Below are 19,602 nucleotides of genomic sequence, written 5' to 3' on the forward strand. Positions count from 1 at the left end.
TTTTTTTTTTTTGTAGTATTGCATCAACTTTCTTTCACCCGATCCGTTCTGCAGCTGAGAATTATTCCATCTTGAGCATTGAGGCAGGATGCAACTAGTCCCCTCTATAAGAGTCATCCTATATCTTGTAGCATCCGTGCTGACTTCCAGTCCATTATCCAGTTGTGGCCTCATTGAAACAGTGTGCTTGCTGATGTACAATTTACATTTGCATACTCTGTCAAGTTATCCACTGTATGGGAAATCTATATCCCAGACATCAGTATGGAAGGTCCTTGATAGCTTTGCCAGCATCTTAACTGAGTCTATTTTCTCTCTCTTTATAATGTGGTTATGGTCTAAATAGCCAAAATACTAACTATTCTGACTATTCTTTAATTAATGCAGGATTAGACCATATCCTGCTCAAGAGTTCACTGAAAAGAAGCTTTTAGGAGCTGTAGACATTTAACTCCTCTAAAGATGATTAAACCTCCATTTGTGATGTCCGCACATTTTTCATCTTGTCCAGACGTGCTACTCATATCAGATTCAGTTATTTGTTGACGATTGCGCTCCCACTCAAGCAAGAACAATCCACCACAACCATCCATCTGACCATCATTTATATTACAGATACTGTGAGAGGGAAAAATCACCAACGCTTAATTAAATTTATTTTGAGTTCCATCACAATCCTCTGAGGAAGATTAATTTATTTTCTATTTATGATGAACTTCAACTCTCCCAAAGTGTAAAATTAATATGTACAATTCCCTCTAAAAGTTGGTCAAATCATATAGCTACTTTACCATCTTCAATGCCTGCTACCACTGGCTTCAAACCCTTTGTGAAAGTCCAAGGCTCATTAAAGATTCTAAAAGATAATCTGCAAGACGTTTTCTCGTCATCTGAACTACACAACCCTTCTGTGTGGTCCTTAAATGGGAACTGAGGGATTGGTATATTTAAAGTCTAGATGCACCATGAAATTCCTTCCTGAGATTCTTTCAGAAGCTGGACCCCCTCCATATTGAAATACTCATTACAAAACCCCGACATTGAGCTCGCTCTTTGAGACCGAATTGAGTCCTCCGTTCTTCAGATCTGAGAACAGTTTGCTTACAAAGCCTCTTGAATGCCAGTATGTACATAAAATATATATATATATTTTTTAAACAGCATTAATCTTTGTTCAGAAATTGTTGCTTCTGTAGGGAATAGTGGATAATTTTTAGCATGGTTATGCTCCACTTTGTTTCATACGATTGTGTCCAGAACCCATCTATCACCTGCAATACCCAAACCTCTAGTAATGTGCCTGCCCACTTGTGTTTGAACATTAGACTTGCCCATTTCTCTTATTGTGGAAAAAGTGTGGCTCTGTTTTCTGACCTTTGGTTGTGTACTGCAATTTTTAGTGATAGTTTTTAACCTATACCTTGACTGCATGCAGGGCTCTGGTTTCAACTAGTCTTGGCAAAAAATAATATCATGGAAGTTTCAACCTTGTCCAATGATGTTAATGTATGGGCATAGCTACCATGTCTTTGAAATTGGTTCATCTTTCAACCACTCTTCCTAGTCAGTGGATTTGCTCACACTTTCCCAGGTTTTCCCCTCAAGCTTGTATTGAATGTATATGGTGTTTCTACCTAGCCAAAAGGCTACAAACTGCTCTACAGGGTTAATCCGTGTTTGGAACAATGTGGGGTTCTGAGATTGGTTGTAGACTATCACTTTGTTGTGGTGTAGTGTTCTTTAAAGAGATGTGTTTCCAGCTGTTTCCTAAATTGGAGCATGGTTGCATCAGTCCTGATGGATACATGGATGTTGTTCGAGATCATGTGTGCAAAAATGGGAAATGTAGTTGGCTTTTTAGTCAGTCTTGCTTGTTTCTTAATCAATGGATTGCCTTTTCCCAGGTTGTCCATCCTGTTTGTCTCTCCCCCCCCCCCCCCCCCCCCCCCGGAACATAGCCTCTTTGCCATCTCTGATTGGCTGGCTTCTATTCTTCTGCTGCTCACTTATAGGGAACTACTTTTGTTCGAGGCATATGAGGTGCAGATTACACACCGTGCATAGATCACCATCTGGTGTTGGGCCCGGATGTTTGCAGTTGTTTTTCTTCTTGGAAAGTCTTTGGAAGTCACGAGGTATGTGACTCCTCCTTTGGATCATACTGCACATGGGCTTCGGCTCCATCCTCAGATTGTTTTTTTCCGCCATCGGGCTCGGATGTGTTCTTCGCACTCCGGTTCCGAACCGTTTCCAGTTCTCCTAATCGGCACGCAATCCTTCCCTTCCGCGGTATTGTTCTCGATCGCGATCTCCTCAGTCGACGCGACTCATCATTAGACGTCTTCGATTCCGGTTGTCGACGCAGGCCTACCTCAGCTCCGGTCCTGGCTCATGGAAAGGACTTCATTTAAGAAGTGTCCTCGATGTGGGTCCAAATTTCCCCACACCGATCTCCATGAGGTGTGCAACCTCTGCCTCTCCCCAGAACACGAGGCACGAGACTGTCCGGCTTGCTAATCTTTCCGGTCCAAAAAGAACATTCGGGACCGAAGGGCGAGAACCATGGTACACTCGTCGACTACAATCACCCGACGACATCTTCGGAGAAGGCGTCCATGTTCCTGAGGACCAGCACACCGAAGAGGGCCTCGTCAGCGCCTCCAAAGCCGACGACTCAGATGTCGAGGACATCACTCCGGCACAGAGGGGCGTGAGTACTACTATCGATCCCCACCCTCGATGGCATCGAAAAAGGCTTCGGTCACGCCTTCGCCCTCGGGCCTAGGCACGACCGAAGACACTGTTTCACATACCTTGCTATCGGGCCCGGTTAAGAAGCCCATCAAGCCTTCTGGCAGCTTGGGCTCGAGCCAGCCTCGGTCGGTGCCGAGAAACACTCCTCCGCACCGGCAGCGAAAAAGAAGATGGCTTCCTCCTCCTCCTCCGCGCCGATCTCCACACCGAAGCACTCGGCACCTAAGACAACTACTAGCTCCTCGGTACCGACACCATCCCCGGAACCGAGAAAAAAATCCAAAGCCATCGACACCCACACCAAGAAGCCGAAAGTCATCTCGGAGCTGAGGAAACAACCGAACTTTTCTGAACCACACATTTCAAAACAACGAACTGATGACTCCAAGACTAAAAAACCTACGGCTCCGACACCTTCGGTGCCGACGGATCAGCCCCTCACAGAGGAACTATTTCGGCCCGATCCACTCCTAAAAAACACTTATCGAAGACCCTAAAACTGGACATTTGATGCTCAGCATCAAGAAGAGACCGATGGACAAGCCTGCCCCAGCTCCACCTCCAAAGAGAAGAGACTTTGCTACCTCCCCTTTGAGACTACCCTCACCCCCTCCTCCTCCACCACCTCCTCCATCTCCTCTGCCTCCCCCACCTCATCATTCCCCCACACCCTCTCCGGATGAGGATGATGAAGATGTCTACGACGACACAGGGGACGGACCCCATGACCAACCCACAGGGGACCCCACTCCTACAGGCTCCCCAGACCCATGGGACAACTACAATATCCCAGACGTCCCTAACTTCCCGCAGGACGACCTTTACCCTTCAAGACCGCCCCCCCCCCCCCGTAAGACACTATGGGGTTTAACCAACTGCTCTATAGGGCTGCACACTACCATGGAGTTGATCTCCATACAGACCCCGTGGAGGAGGACTTCCTCCTAGATACTTTTGATACTACACACAGGGCCACTTCCATTCTGCCCATGCTTAAAGGGGTTATCAAACACGCGCCAGAGGTCTTTAAAGACCCGGTCAGAGCCAGGGTCATCAACCCTCGCTTCGAAAAAAAAGTATAAGGCCGCCCAAACAGACCCCACCTACATCAGAGGGCCCGCACCACTAGACTCCCTAGTAGTCTCCACTGCAAGGAAACGTGCAATCTCCCAGGCATCAGGCGAGGCGCCACCACCTGATAAAGAGTCCAAACTCCTAGATGCCTCTGGCAAGCGAACTGCATCCCAGGCTGCCAACATATGGTGCATTGCAAACACCCAAGCGCTTTTAGCACGATACGACAGGGCACATTGTGATGAGCTAGAAGCCATAATGCAACACCTCCCTGACAAATACAAGAATGGAGCCAACGAGCTAATCCAGGAGGGTAAAACCATCACCAACACCTCCATACGCTTCACCCTCGATGTTGCTGACACCGCCTCTAGGGCAATTAATACCAGCGTCCTCCTCCGTAGGCATGCCTGGCTACGGATTTCGGGTTTTAAACCTGAAGTACAGGCTTCCATCCTCAACCACCCTTTTGACCAAGAACATCTCTTTGGCCCAAACGTTGACGTTGCCCTTGAAAAAATGAAGGACACCGATACGACAAAGTCTATGGGAGCCTTACAGTCCCACCCTCCTAGGCGCTCCTTTCGCCGTTCTTCCTTTCGAAGCACCTCCAGGGGCTACTCCTCCGATAGCGCCTCTACTTCCTATAAAGCCCCTTCACAATCCACCTTCACTAGGGGTTGCCAGACAGGTGGCTACTGGGGTAACAACAATAAAGGCAGAGGCAAAACAAATACCTCCCGCTCTGCCTCCACCCCTACCCAATGACTTCCCTCCACTTCCCCCAGACTATCCCACTCCAGTCGGGGGCAGACTCCACAATTTCCTTCGTGTCTGGGCTACTATCACCTCAGACAAATGGGTAACACAAATAATTCGGTCAGGCTACTGCCTCAAACTAAAATCTATCCCCCCAAACATGCCATCCAAACAACGCCCAATGTCACAGGAACATTTGTCACTTCAAAAGCAGGAGGTAATCTCCCGCCTACAAAAGAGTGCGATAGAGCTAGTTCCTGCCCACCAACAAAATATGGGAGTCTACTCCCTATATTTTCTCATACCAAAAAGGGATGACACTCTAAGGCCCATCCTGGACCTCAGACCCCTAACTCACTATATACACTCGGACCATTAACACATGGTAACACTCCAGCAGGTACTTCCCCTGCTCTCCCAAAACGACTTCCTTGCCACCCTAGACCTCAATGACGCCTATTTCCACATTCCCGTTCACAAAGCTCACAGAAAGTTTCTCAGGTTTGTAGTGGACGGTCAACACTATCAATTCAAAGTACTCCCATTCGGAGTCACCACAGCACCGCAAGTGTTTACCAAGTGCCTAGCGGTCGTGGCAGCACACCTGTGAAGACAACACATCCACGTCTTCCCATACCTAGAAGACTGGCTAGAGCCAGCTCATGCAACCAGTGTGTACAACACACTCACGCCACTATCCAGCTACTTCACGAACTGGGCTTCACAGTAAACCACACAAAGTCCCATCTGCAACTGTCCCACGTAAAACAATACCTAGGTGCCACTATAGACACCTCAAAAGCGCTAGCCTACCCCAGTCCTGCCAGGATAGCAAGCATTCAAGCACTACGTGCCAAATTTCAGCCGGAACACTCTTCCAGCTAGAGTGTTCATGCAACTCATAGGAATGATGGCCTCTTGCATATTCATAGTACCTCACGCGAGACTCCAGATGCGTCCTCTCCAAGAGTGCTTAGCGCGCCAATGGAACCAGGCCCAGGGTCAATTGACAGATCAGGTGTTGGTAGACGGTCGTGCCCATCGCTCTCTGCAGTGGTGGACCACCAAAAACCTTTCCAAAGGGTGACCGTTCCTGGAGCCTTTTCCTGAGATAGTACTGACTGCGGACGCATCGCTCTCCGGCTGGGGAGCACACCTACTACATTCCACCATGCAGGGCAGGTGGACATCTCAACAAAAGTTACTCCAAATCAACTATCTGGAGTTACTAGCCGTATTCTTAGCACTAAAGGCTTTTCAAACACAGATATCAGGCAAGGCCGTCCTAGTCCGCACGGACAACATGACAGCCATGTACTATATACAGAGACAAGAAGACACACACTCCGCAGCTCTCTCAGCTAGCACAGAGCATATGGAGATGGGCCATACCCCAAAAAATCTTTCTCCTAGCCCAACATGTCCCAGGAGTCCAAAACACTATGGCCGATCTGCTGAGCAGACAAACGCAACAGATCCACGAGTGGGAACTCCATGCACAAGTTCTTTACCCGTACTTCCAAATGTGGGGGCATCCACAAATAGACCTCTTCGCCACCCACAAACGCCAAATGCCCAAGCTTCGCCGCCAGGTATCCACACCCATTGTCCAAAGGCAATGCGATATGGATGAACTGGTCAGGCAAATTTGCGTACGCTTTTCCGCCTCTGCCACTCATTCCATTAGTGGTGCGCAAACTACAACAACACTCCCTTACTCTCATCCTAGTAGCTCCAACTTGGGCCAGACAACCGTGGTACACCACACTGCTGGAACTATCTGTAGTACCGCACCAAAAGTTACACCTCTCTCCACGCCTCTTAACGCAGATCCATGGAGATATCAGGCACCCGGACCCAGCTCAGCTCAACCTTGCGATTTTGCTCCTGAAATCCTAGAATTCGGTTATCTAAATCTTCCCCCAGACTGTATGAACGTCATTAGAGAAGCTAGAAGACCTACCACTAGAGCTTGCTACGCAGCCTATTGGAAATGTTTTGTGGTTTATTGTCACAGCAATAACTTCAATCCCCTTGATGTGCCCATTCAACACATCATAGGCTATTTATTACACCTACAAAGATGCAATCTAGCCTACACGTCTATTAGACTGCACCTTGCAGCCATAGCAGCTTATCTACAAAACAGGCAACATCTGTCATCTGCCATAAAAGCCTTCATGGAAGGCCTTAAACGAATAATTCCCCCCAGAGTGCCACCCTCACCTGTGTGGAACCTAAACATCGTTCTCACAAGACTAATGGGGCCTCCCTTTGAACCTCTGCACAAATGTAAACTTCAATTCCTAACATGGAAAACTGCCTTTCTTGTAGCCATCACTTCCCTCAGAAGAGTCAGTGAGATACAAGCACTCACCATTCAAGAACCCTTTCTGCAAATTCTCCATTACAAAGTGGTTCTCTGCACTAATCCAAAATTCCTCCCTAAAGTCATTTCTCCCTTTCACCTGAACCAATCTGTGGAACTGCCCGTTGTCTTCTCGCAGCCACAGACCATTGCAGAAAGAGCTCTCCACACATTAGATGTCAAACGAGCCTTACTCTACTACATTGAAAGAACTCAACCCTTTCGTAAAATCAAACAACTGTTCATCTCCTTCTCCCCACCACACAAAGGCAACCCCATCTCCAAAGCTGGGATAGCTAGGTGGATTGTTAAACGTATACAGATTTGCTACCACAAAGCAAAACGAACACTAACTGTTCCCCCCCCAAATCCCACTCTACACGTAAAATAATGTCTTCCATGGCATTTTTAGGGAACATTCCCTTAGATTATATCTGCAAAGCAGCTACATGGTCTACACCGCACAGTTTCACTAAACACTATTGTGTAGATGTGCAAACTAAGCAACAAGCTAGTGTGGGCCAGGCTGTACTCAAAACATTGTTTCAAACCACTGCAACAGATACTGGTCGTCGCCGCTAGGTACGAGTACTGCTATATAATCTATGCACAGTGTGTAATCTGCAGCTCATATGCCTCGAACGGCAAATGCTACTTACCAGTATGCATCTGTCCTTGGCATGTAGAGCTGCAGATCTACACACGCCCACCCGCCTCCCCGGCTACCTTTATCTGTTCCAGTTTATCTTATTTAGATACAACACACATGTGCATCTTCACTACTTACTACTACGCTCCATCATTTCCCTGCTGGTGAAAAACAATCTGAGGAGGGAGCCGAAGCCCATGCGCAGTATGATCCAAAGGAGGAGTCACATACCTTGTGACTTCCAAAGACTTTCCAAGAAGAAAAACAATTGCAAAACTCCGGTCCCAACACCAGATGGCGATCTATGCACAGTGTGTAGATCTGCAGCTCTACATGCCAAGAACAGATGCATACTTGTAAGTAGCATTTGCCTTCTGTTTGTCTAAACACTCCATGAGAGTGCAACTCTATTCCATCTATCTCCCTTGTGTGCTTCTCTCCTTACTTTTCGTGATTTATTTTTGATTTTTGTGGAGGACAAGGATGCAAGTTGCTGCTGGCCTCTGCGACATAAAAAAAAAAAAACAGATAAAACACCTCCATGCTGCTTCTGTTTTATATTATTTTTGATTTACCGTTCTATCTCGGATTGGTAATTAATAATTAAAAAATGGGCCTGAATTGTAAATGATGCATATGTGCATGCATGCGACGCGGCTGCATCGTGCCTGGTTTCTTTCCTTGGGACCTTCTTGCAGCACAGCATATGGCCAATATTGCATCGCCAAAATGCATTGGCAAAGCTGCTAGATCCCAGAGACGAGACCTATGGTCTTTGCCACGGCTTGGTCTCTTTGCGCTCCATTTTCTCTAATCCCGTGGTGCCCTGGAAGAACCACCTTCCAGTCAGTAGCCCTTGCGATTTCTGCACCACACCACCCAACCCCTTTATTTTTTTTAATTACTTTTTCTGTTACCAACTTGCATGAACATGGCTGAAAATAGGTTTATTGCTCCACCTGAGCCACGCACCTACAGTCTCTTCCTGCATCTCTATCCTGGTGCCCTTGTGTGGTGGCTCTGCAGTGTCCTCCTACTGTCCCTCTGACTGAAGGCACATGAATGAGTTTACTGTGAGGCAGTAGCAGGAGTGGACATCCGAGACCCATTGTCTTGCTGGTAACCCCAGCTCCATTTGCTCATCCCTAAAGTGGCTAAGCCAGTGGAAGACAACCGGAGCTAAAATATGAAGGACCACAAAGTGCAGGAACCTCGGCGGGGGACGCTTGAAATCTTCTCCAAGGCTTATACTCAGTGATGCTTGATAATGGAGTAAAGTTCGCTCCACAAGCGACACAAATGTGTTTTTGCATGACACATGTTCCAAAAAGAGTAAAAGTAATATCCACGGGTCATGTAAAAATAAAATACTGGCTCCCTCTATCAGCAGAGAATGGGGGCTACCATACAATTATTCTTCGCACAGAAGTAGTGACTTGTTGCTGGAGGACACATGACTAGGGGATATGCTGAACTCCAAGAGTTCCCTGGTAATGTGAGAAATTTTGCGTTCTCTTGTATAAGACGCTATCAGTAGTATAGATGTTGAGAAAGCTTAAAGGGGCCATCCGGTGTATGTCACAATTTGTTACATCCCAGCTGATATTAGTAAATACATTTTCTAGAATTGTTGGTGATTGCTAGAGGACACTGGATGACAGACAATCTATGGTTATTTTTTTTTAAGGAAAGATCTGCACACTAGGTCCATGCTGAGAATTTACATACGAATCACTTTGAGAGGACTTCCTTAAGTGTCTTCATATCCTGTGCTCTGAGAGAATCCAGTTCTCTAAGATATTTAAAGCCCTCATTCTCAAAGTGCACCATTGTAATTTTTGTTTCCATGAACAGTGAAGGGTCTTTGCATCCTTGGTAAATACTTTGAGCTCATCCTACGTTTTTAGCATATTCCTTCCCAAAGCACTTGTTTGATGTGAATTTTTAGAATAATCGCTTTTGGTTTCTTTCCTGCATTTACTTTTCTGTCAAAAACAATGAGTGCTTTACTCGCTGTATTCTGTTTTGATTTCATATATTTGTGTTTACCTTTTTTTATTTTGTGCGGCTGCTTTCTCAATAACTTTTAAGACTTTGGATGGAATGGAAAAATTTAGTCAAGCGTTAGTGAAACATAACTTCAAAATTAGTTGTATTGTATTCTATTGCAGCATTTATATAGTGCTTGCAACCCCTATGTGGAGTGCTGAAACTCCTGCCTACATGAGTAGCACGCTACACCATGTAGGGTGTGTGCTGGGAAGGATGTTTTTGTTTTGATCCTCTGTGGGAAGTGTTTCCGTGTTGTGCGCGGTTACCACCACCAAGGTGCGCAGCGAATAGCAGTGTGTTGGATGATGAGGTGAGATCGACAGACACGCAGTTTTATTGTTTCCAGAATGCTGGTATTTTTAAACCGCTCTGCAGATCCCTTTATGGTATTTCATATGATATAGTCTGCTTAGCTTGTTATTGCACAGAGTTGTCAAATCTGCAATTTTGTGTGTACTTGTGGTCCTGAGCTGGCATGGTTGGATGGAGAGCTAAGTGGAGGGATCTGTTGGGATGGGCACTTTTATTATCATCCCATATCTAAGTGTCTTTGTAAGATGTAAAGAAGTGGTTAGATTGTATAGATACCTGCAGTTAATGTATTATATTAAAGTCCTGCATATTATCTGACAAATCTCTTCACTTATTCTATGACTGCTCATTTGGTGATAGCTAGGTTTTTGGCTGTACAGTGCTGCTGATGGACTACCCTCATAGCAGAAATGTATTATGTGAATTGCAATTCTCCTATTTAACATGACTAGAGAAACTGGATTTCATTAAAGACTCGGAGGCTAACATTATGCATATAACTTTTAATGCGTCTCTAAGCAGACGCAAACATCATAAAGACAAATGTTCCAGAATAGAATATTCAAAACAAGTAAAAGGCATGAGCTCCTAAGAAACAGCCTCTTTTGAATGTGGCGTAAAACAGGAATCGTCTTGAAGAGATGAGGCATATATATAACGGTGAGTAGACTCAAAGAGTTAGTTAAATCATCAGTAAACGAAGAATATGACGATGTGAGAGAAGAATCGAAGATGTCAACAGCTGGTTAGAGATTGTCTGAAAAGAGAAATGAGTAAGTACATATAATCTCTCAAACAGGAAGGTGTAGAAGATAAAAGATGTAAATTAGCGAAGATGTTCCTGTAAGGAGAAAAACAAATATGTGAGAAGTTTAATGGTAAATGCAAGACAGTCAAAGGTAAGCAATGAAAAGTCTTAAATTCTGATAACAATTTGATTCAGTAACAAATATAAGTATAACATTAAGTAATGAGTAAACCCTTTGAGTAAAGGGTGGGAGGGATAATGTTAGCCTCCAAGTCTTTAATGAAATCCAGATTCTCTAGTCATGTTAAATAGGAGAATCGCAATTTCATTACAAGACCAGAGGCTACCATTATGCATGTTGGTAGCCATGTAACACAACATCAGACATATGATCAATTGGTTTACAGTAATGTTTAGCAAAGGTACTAGCATTAGACCAGTCAGCGGCCTTTAGAATATCTTCTAACTTCCCTCCACACCAAAAGGATTTGCTTGCCATCGCGCCTCTGATAGAATGGGCTTGGAACAAGTTCAAGTCAATGCCAGCTAACCTCATAACTATTTTGGCCCATCTAGAGATAGAAGTAGAGGAAATGGCATTGTGTGGTCTAACAAAAGAGATAAGTAGTTGATTAGTACCTGGAGGACGAAGAGGATTCATTCTGCGGTCGTATTCTTTCATACAGTCGACTATGCAAAGTTTCCTACAAGAATCAAATCGTGGGTAAAAAATAGAGTCGGACATAGTCTTAGTTCTTTTAAAGAGTTCGAACTTGACTCCGAACATGTTATAGGATCTAAAAGAGATTTCAAGTGCTTTAACGTCAGAAACTCTTCGGCATGAAATTAGGCAAAGAAGAGTGGCCAATTTAATAGAGAGGTTTTTTCTATTAAGGTAAGTGTTATCTGGCCAGCTAGAAAAGAGGTCAAGGATAAGATTAACATCCCAGAGAGATTGGTATCTGGGTTTTGGAAGGTTCCTGATTCTGATGCTTTTGAGGAATCTACATATAATGGGGTTCTTACCAACTGTCTTACCATTGATGAGAGAATGACCTGCGGAGATAGCAGACCTGTAACAATTAATAGATCTATAGCTGAGCCCTCGATCAAATTGTTCTACGAGGAAGTTAACTATGTCAGCGATAGGTGCTTCCACGGGATCCAGGTTCAATTCCATGCACCGACGTGACCATGATTTCCAGATGCTGTTATATCTGTAATGTGTGCCGGGGGCCCAGGATTCTCGGAGGAGAGTTGCAGCAGATGACGAAAGTTTTGAGAGAAGGTTGGATCTCCTGACACTCTCCAGGCAAGAAGGCTCAAAGTTCCTGTCTGAACCTAGAGGGTGAATTAGACCGTCTGCGTCTGTAAGGAGGTCGGGTAGGCAAGGAATTAGGAATGGAAGATCGTAAGTTAGTTCCAAGGCAGTGGGAAACCATGCTTGAGATGGCCAGAAGGGAGTGATTATGACTATGGAGCATTGTTGATGTCTCACCTTCTGAAGAACTCTCTGGATCATAGAGAAGGGGGGAAAGGCATATGCGTTGGTCCCTTTCCAACACTGAAGGAAGGCGTTGACTGCTAGAGCACCCGGGTCGGCCATCCAGCTGAAGTAGTTCTTCAGTTGGAAGGTTAGTCTGCTGGCAAAGAGATCTAGATGAAAAGGACCCCAAATATTGTTGAGGGAATTGAATACTGAAACATTCAGTTTCCAGTCGCTGTGGTCTAAGAGGAATCTTGAATTCCAATCTGCAGAAATATTAGTTTTCCCTGGAAGATATTCGGCTTTGAGGGTGATCTTGTGTTCCAGGCAGAACATCCAAAGCTTTTTGACTTGATTTGAGAGATCCGCAGATTTCGTGCTTCCCAGACGATTTATATAAGCCACCGCGGACATATTGTCCATCTTTAGAATTACTGATCTGCCTTGAAGAGAATGTTTGAAACTCATGAGAGCGTAGAGGCCGGCTGTAAGTTCTAGGTAATTTATGTGGTGAAAGGATTCCTTTTGAGACCAAACACCACCAGTATTCTGGTCTAGGAGACATGCTCCCCAACCATGAAGGCTCGCGTCTGATTCCAGAATGAATTCTGGTGCGGAGCCAAAGATTGTTCTGCCATTCCAGGCGTCCAGGTTTTCTAGCCACCAGGTGAGGTCCGATCTGGCTTCTTGGTCGAGAGAAATTAGATCTCCGTACCAGAGACCTGATCTTAAGGCTTTCGTTTTTACTCTTTAAAGGGCTCTGGAAGATGGCTTGAATAGAAGAGGAAAGGAAACCGAGAAGTCTGGCGAGCTCTCTTAGGGATAGGCTGTCTTGTTTTAAGATGTGTCTTATCTCCTTCCTGATTTTTGTGATTTTTTTTGGTGGGAGGAGAAGAAGGCAGTTTGTGGTATCTATGGTGAAACCTAGAAACTCCAGGGATCTGGAGGGAGTTAAGATAGATTTCTCTCTGTTTATAATGAAACATAGGTTCTCGAGAAGATTTATTACACATTTCAGCTCTCGAATGAGTTGAGAATGGTCCTGGGAAAGGATGAGAATGTCGTCGATGTATATGATTAAACGAATGCCCTTTTCTATTATTGAGGAAGCGATTGATCTCATTACCTTGGTGAAGCACCATGGGGCTGATGAGAGACCGAAAGGGAGTGCTTGGAACTGGAAAAGGTGGTTCTTCCACATGAATTGCAGAAACGGTTGGCGATCTTTGGCCATAGGGATGGTGAAGTAAGCGTTTTTTAGGTCTAACTTGACTAGCCAGTCGTTTTTCAGGAGAAGGTCTCTGAGAAGATGGATACCTTCCATCTTGAAATCTCTGTAGACAAGGAACTTGTTGAGTTCTCTTAAATTTATAACAGGTCTCCAACCCTTGTCCTTTTTCTTTACAAGGAAGAGAGTGCTTAGAAAGGTTAGTGTTTCCATGGGAACTTCTAGAATTGCACCCTTCTGGAGCATAGAGTGAATCTCTTCTATTATTTTCTCCTGATCTAGGGAAAGGGGCATATCTCTGGGGAAAGAAGGTTGAAACGGTGTCTGAATAAAGTCTATTGTAAACCCTTTCACAGTATTTAGGACCCAAGGGTCTCGAGTAATCATTAGTCAGTTCTGATAGAAATATTTTAATCTGCCCCGACCTTGTGAGAAAGAGGAGGGGTGAAAAAGGGAAAAGTTGTACTCACTCTGGGAGTTGTTGTTGTTGGAGATTCCTCTTGCTCTAAATCCTCTAGAGCGTGTGCTTCTTCCTCTTTGAGGCTAGAATTGGGGCGTATTGGAGGGTTGGTAGCCTCTGCCGGATCCTCTATATCTTGGATAGGGCCTGCGGTTGAAGCGGCCGGTAGAGAGGCCCCTTCTTCCGGCCCTGCCAAAAAGGTTGTTGTTGAAGACCCTTCTCATGTTCTGGTGGGCTTTATCCAAGGCTGTAAAGGTCATGACGTATTTTCCGAGCGTCTTGATGAGATCCTCTCCGAAAAGCAAGCCTTTAGGGTTGACGGAGAGTTCTTTGTCAGCGAGGTCGCCCAATTTAGGACTGATTTTGGGGAGGACGACTCTTCTTCTCTCTGAGTTCAGGCTTGCATTTGCGTTGCCCAGAAGGATCAATGCTCTCTGAGACCAACCTCCGATTGCTTCGGTGTCTAGGGGTGTCCCGTTGATATGGCTCTCTTCTGCTGAATCAATGATTCTAGCCAGAGGAGCTAGGATATCGAACGCGGTCCTGACAACCTTTAAGGGACCTTTCCATTCCTTTTCTGGGATCTCTCCTGAGTTTAAAAAGGTATTTAATAAGTTCTGGATCGAGATTGGAAGTATGACAAACTTTGTCTATGCAGGGTCTAGAGCATTCTGCTCTGAGTAAGTTACGGGTATCTCTCTCCAAATTGAATCCATTTCTTAATAAATTGGCTGACATGGTCTTGTGGGTACCATTCAGAGCTACGAGGGTGTTTTATATTGAATGGAGAGAACATCTGCTCTCCTGAGGGGTCAAGAATAACGTCTTTGGATGTGGATGGCTTATCTTCATCTAAAGTTTGATCGTAAAAATCTAGATCATCGTTATCTAGATCCAAGACGTTTTCGTCAAAAGGCTCAGAGCAATCATCCTGTAGTGAGTCATCATAATCTTGTATGAATTTCTGTTGAGCACTGGGATAGTTTGTGCCGCTGTGGACACCCATAAATTGTGTGCCACTGAGGACACCTTTATAAATTGTGCCGCTAAGGACACCCGATGAAGTTGAGGTGCGGAGACGTCCCGTCAAATTAGAGGAGTTATGAACTCTTAGGGGTAGTATATTCAATATTTTTGTTCTTTTTTTAATCTTTCCCCCCTTATTTCGATGAGATAGAGAGATTAGTTGGGTTTTCGCTGGAATCGTCCACCAGAATAGGGAGAGATCTTTTGGGTGGTATAACCTTAGATAAGGTTTCCAGCAAGCAGGATCTCATTTCATTATGGATGATGCTCTTAAAGGCCTGGTTATCCATACTAGGGATAGGTGCGCTACTGTCATCAGAGTCTAGATCAGACATAACTAGGCTTTGAAAAGTGAAAGAGAGAGTAGCGTCACCTTTTTTTTTTTTTTTAATGATATTACTGTCTTCGTTTCCCTTTTAGTTCTCAATTTTTTTTATATATATATATATATATATATATATATATATATATATATATATATAATTATATTCAATTCCAAATTATGAGAAGGGGGCCGGTAATAAGGGTTACCAGCTGATCCTGCGAAGCGAGCAACCGACAGAGGGCTCGAGCATCGGATCAGCTGGTAGATAGAGAGAGGAAGAATTAGAGGAAAGGTCCCTGGCAACACGTCTGCATGACGCGTGCGTTGCCAGGGAATCTTCCTCTAACATGGCAGCATAACGGGAGAGGCTCCGTGCGCGACAATGTGCTTTGAGCTGAGGCAGCAGGGAGTCAGCACCGGTCTCCGTAAATTGGAGACCGGTAGAGAAGAGCGAGCGGAGCGCGGGGGCAGCGCCAGAAGGGGAGAGAAGAGGTCAGATGAAGCATCAGAAGGGGAGATGAAAAGCCCACAATACAAAAGGTATTATCAGACAAATAAATAAATCATCAAAACAAGGCCAAACAGTGAACAATCAAACCTACAAATGGGCAACATCCAATAAAAAGGTTCTAAGGAGAGAAACATTATAATTTAGAATGAGTAGAAAGGAATGAACTTATCTGCTTGGAGCCGCCTTCAAAAGAGGCTGTTTCTTAGGAGCTCATGCCGTTTTACTTGTTTTGAATATTCTATTCTGGAACATTTGTCTTTATGATGTTTGCGGCTGCTTGGAGACGCATTAAAAGTTATATGCATAATGGTAGCCTCCAGTCTTGTAATGAAATTAAGGATGTATAAGTTAAGTTTTGTTGCTGACCGCTGTGTATTATGGTTTTAGTATTATTGTGGGCAATAACTGCTATACACTTAAGTACATACTGATATAATGCCACAGCGAACCATAGTGCAGCCCTTTTTTGGTTACCTGAATATCCAAAGCAGTTTGCTGGTTGAGTTGTTTGCAATTTGTGGGTTGTAAGCTGAGAATTGAGCTTGAGCGTGCCACTGTTTTCTGGGCTATGTTGCTGGGATGTGACGGGTGTAGGTATCTAGTAAACAGCCATGTTGTCAACTTTCTTCAGATCTGTATATGCTCCTGGCTGTTTCTAATGCTGGCTGCCAGTGAGTTCCAGAGCTTTAGGGCTTGTACTGAGAAAGCAGTGCCACCTACAGATTTCTTATACTAAGGTGGTATGATAAGTGGTGCAAGCCTTGAGGGCAGTGCTTCTGTTTGGTTTGTTTTACTTAAATTTAACTTGTAGGAATAGCAGTCCTTTTCCTTAGGAGGCTGTGTGGACAATGCAGAGTGCCTTGAACATTGGTCTTCTAGCCATAGTTAGCCAGTGGAGCGATTGCAGGATTGGACTTGTGCGTACTCTCGGGTGAAGGTGGAGAAGAAGCCTAGTGGCATCATTTTGGATGAGATGTATTTGCGTATAATTTAATACGGGCAACCAAGGTTTAGGCTGTTGGCATAGTCCAGTTTAGGATTGGTATACATGCTGATGGCGATCCTGATGGTCTGTCTACAAGGATAATGTCGAGGAAATTGCTTGCGACTGCGTTTCGAAGGTATGCATTGATGGATGGTTAATGGCGTTTCTTTTTGTGGTGGTTAGGTCATGTGTTGTGCTGTAGTCTGCTTTCTCTTTCAGGTAATTTCCAATCTTGGTAATTTTCTAGGTCAAAAAAATTTGTCGCAAAAGTCTTTTGATCATGGTGTTTCTGTGTTGAGGCACTCTGGATTACGGATTCTGTTAGACGTTTGTGGAGTAATTTAGAAGGGCCATCTGCTTCAGTTGTGCGCTTGGCATAGTGGTGTCTTTTTTCGGTTCTAATGGCTTTTATGGACTCTGTTATAGTGCTAAAGCATGCTTTTGTCCATTTAATCTTTTGATGTTTTCCATGTGCTTTGTAGTGTGTTGACTTGTGTCTTCATTCTTTTTATGTTGTCATAACCCATGTGGTGTTCTTTTTGTGATCAGCCTGGATGTGTTTTTTTTTGGTATCGGATTGTCCAATTCTGTGGAGATCCAGTTGTAGAAGGTGTGTATGTCTTTTGCCTCCATGTTTTGGGGGGCTTTTTCAAGGTGGGTGTTGAGTTGCTTAATTTCTAGTTTATTCCATTGTCTGTATGAGTTGTTGTTTGCTTTAATGTCCTTCGAAGTGTTATTGATAGGTGTGTAGGTCTTGAAAGTGATGTTGTGGTCGCTCCAGCTTAGAGGGGACTTGTCTGTAGCTGTGTCTTGCCGTAAAGGTGCAAATATGACATCTAGAACAGAAAATGCCTTGTGGCAGCATTTTGGATGAGCTGTAGTTTTCGTATAACTAATGGGGGTGCACCAAGGTTTAGGCTGTATAGTCAAGCTTGGAGAGTTGTATGCAAGGTATGGGAAGATGCAATATAGTATTTTCATTGTTAGAAGGCACTCTTCGTGATGTTAGCATGCAGTATCAAGGATAGGTCTGAATCCATCGTTCCACCTAGGTATATAACTTCTCTTGATGTTGTCAGAGGGACTTCAGATACCTTAGGCTGACTGGCAGTAAGCTGGTAGTTTTTCCATTATCCGGAAGTCATTAAAAACAGAATTCCTCCTCATAGCACCACCGGCCAAGATCCCTTTAATGCATGACCTGATCAAACAGCTCTCCGCGTTCAACGTACAAGCAACTATCGTGGATTCTGTAAAATCCTTGGGGATCACTCTCGACAACAACCTCATGATGCAAAAACACATTAGTAACGCCACAAAGAGAGCTAATTTCCAGATAAGCACCCTAAGGAAGCTGAAACCCTTCCTGCCACTCGAGGACCTCAAGTTGGCAGTACAAGCGCTAGTTCTCCCTTGTGTGGATTACGGAAAGTGTCTCCCTGTGTGGACCACCAAAAGCTGCAACAGCGCCCTTAAGAGCATCTATCAACGCCGCGGCAAGACTCATCACTGGCTCGAAAAGAACTGCACACATTACCCCGGACTTAAAATCCTTGAATTGGCTTCCATTTGAAGCTAGAATCCATCTAAAAGTGGCGTGCATGACTCATAAAGCCTTACACCACAACTCTCCCAGCTACCTCGCGCAGAAACTGACAATCTCTGGTGGTCTACGGACTTCCAGGAGCGCCGAAAACCTTTTACTGAAACCTCAAAGGTTCAACAAAAAGAAAACATATAATCGATCCTTCTCTGGGATGGCGCCCAAAATTTGGAACACTCTTCCCCCCTGAAACCAGACGGAATGTCTCCTCCGCCGCTTTCAAAAAAGAAGTCAAAGCGCTTCTCATGGCAAAATTTACATGAGCACTTTCTCCTCAGAACTGAGTTCTCTAGTTCCAGTCATATTTGACAGCACCATGCTGTAATTCCTCCTACTATATTTGATCTCATTATGGTTTTATATGATTGTTCACTGCATATTTCTGTTTTGTTCTTCTTACAGCCAGTTGTTATGTAAAGCGCTCTGATATCCGCAAGGATCTTGTTCGCGCTCTATAAAACTTTCTTAATAAATAAAATAATCTGTCTTTGCGTTATTGAGCTTTGGATGGTTTTTCATCATTCATGTATTTATGGCATGAAGGCAGTCATCAAGTTTTGATTTGAGTGTCATCTGTAAAGTTATAACAGACAAGGTTGTATACTTTAATCAGATTTGGTAAGGGGATTGGGTAGATGTTGAATAATAGAAGGGGATATGATAGACCCATGAGAAATGCCACAGTGTTGTGTGTGAGGATGTGATGTTAAAGGGGGCTTCTAACGTATTTTTGTGCAGTAAATTGGGCCGTAAACGATTTGCTGTTGCTTGAAGACTTTAAGGTTGGTTGTATTGGTTATGGTTAGATTCTTCTTGCCAAACCATATGTTGAGGTCTCCTAGAATGTATAGGTATGGGTGATCCAGATGAGTATTGGTTACTGTATCAAGAAGGACTTTAAAGTTGGCATTGCTGCATGGTGGTCTATAGAGTCAGAGGGAGGAATAAGTAATGGTTAGAGTTGGGGTGATATATTATCAAGGATTCACAACCGTCTGTGTTGAAGTTTTCAATGATTATTATCTGTAGTGGTTATTTTGGATGACAGCTTAGGTATCCTCCAATTTTGACAATGCGGTTTCTGGTATTGATTTGAAAATCATGAGGGGTGGCTTTGTGGCCTGTGGGTGCAGAATCTTTGCTGAGCCATGCTTTTGTTTTGAAGGTGCGGTCTGGTGTTTCTGAGAGTAGGTCAGTGATGTTAAATCAATTTTTGTTCATGGAGCTTGGGTTGAAGACTAGGCAGTTTAGGTTTTTTTTCT

General features: G+C 44.3%; 1 protein-coding gene across 2 annotated transcripts in view; it reads left to right on the top strand.

The window, feature by feature from the left end:
• MAP4K5 (mitogen-activated protein kinase kinase kinase kinase 5) overlaps nucleotides 1–19,602 on the top strand; it is a 525,125-nt gene that overhangs the window by 124,620 nt on the left and 380,903 nt on the right. The gene's annotated exons all lie outside the window — the stretch shown is intronic.

This window comes from Triturus cristatus, chromosome 9 (genome assembly GCF_964204655.1).
Source record: "Triturus cristatus chromosome 9, aTriCri1.1, whole genome shotgun sequence".
In the NCBI taxonomy this organism is placed as follows: domain Eukaryota; kingdom Metazoa; phylum Chordata; class Amphibia; order Caudata; family Salamandridae; genus Triturus; species Triturus cristatus.